We start from the raw sequence: 1,190 nt of genomic DNA, 5'->3' as shown, positions 1-1,190 counted from the left end.
TTGACCCATGTGCATGAGAGGCTAAAATCATGTGAGGAATGTAGCATTATAACAACTGGTAAGATTGAAGGATGTGTTCAATTTTAACTAACTAAAATCTTAAATTTATATAAAAAGGCAAAAACTTGTGTGAGACCGTCTCACGAATAAGGATCCGTGAGACGGTCTCACACAAGTGTGACCCATATAAAAATGCAAATTTGTAGTAACCATGTAAATTATTATAAAACAAATTTCACTTTTAATCATCANTATTACATTTTTCATAATAAGTAATGTTGACAAGTTTTCCTTACTTATAAGGGAAAAATATAAACTTTTGAAGAAAAATGTAATACTTTTAAATCGAAACGTAAAAGTATTGTATTTTCCTTAAAAGTATTACATTTAGCCTTATAAGTAACAAATATTTATTCCTGATTAGTATTACATTTGAGCATATAAGTATGACATTTGTGCGTATAAGTGTTACATTTACATCTTGACTAGACCCGACCCGACCCGACCCGTCTCACGGTGAGACGGTCTCACACAAGTTTTTGCCTTTTTATATAAATTAAGATTTTAGTTAGTTAAATTGAACACATCCTTCAATCTTACCAGTTGTTATAATGCTACATTCCTCACATGATTTTAGCCTCTCATGCACATGGGTCAAACTACACTGAACAATTGAATTCGATCAATTAGCTAAGTCTAACTTATGACCAGGGCCGGCCCTGGCCATGTGGGCCAGGGCGACCGCACACGGCCCCCAAACCCAATTTTTTTTAAAAAATATTTTATATATAATTCAATAATATTTTTATACTTGATAAATTTTTTTAGAATCTATATATTGGTCTTAATTGTAATTGAAAATAAAATTTAGAAGTAATTGACATCGAAATTGGGGTGAATAAATTTATTTAAATATGCACGAATATCACTTATTTTAAATTACATTTGAAATGTATTTTTTTTCTTTTGTTGAATTTATGCATTATATTTAGACAAAAAAGTTATATTACTTTTCATTTTTGTCATAAAACTTTTTCTCTTATAAGTAACAAAAATTGTATTCCTGATTAGTATTATATTTGAGCATATAAGTATGACATTTGCACATATAAGTGTGACATTTGCACGGTGCTTCAACCCGACCCGACCCGTCTCACGAATAAGGATCCGTGAGACGGTCTCACACAAGT

The sequence above is a fragment of the Ipomoea triloba genome, chromosome 6 (genome assembly GCF_003576645.1).
Source record: "Ipomoea triloba cultivar NCNSP0323 chromosome 6, ASM357664v1".
Taxonomy (NCBI): domain Eukaryota; kingdom Viridiplantae; phylum Streptophyta; class Magnoliopsida; order Solanales; family Convolvulaceae; genus Ipomoea; species Ipomoea triloba.
Note: the sequence above shows the minus strand (reverse complement) of the source record.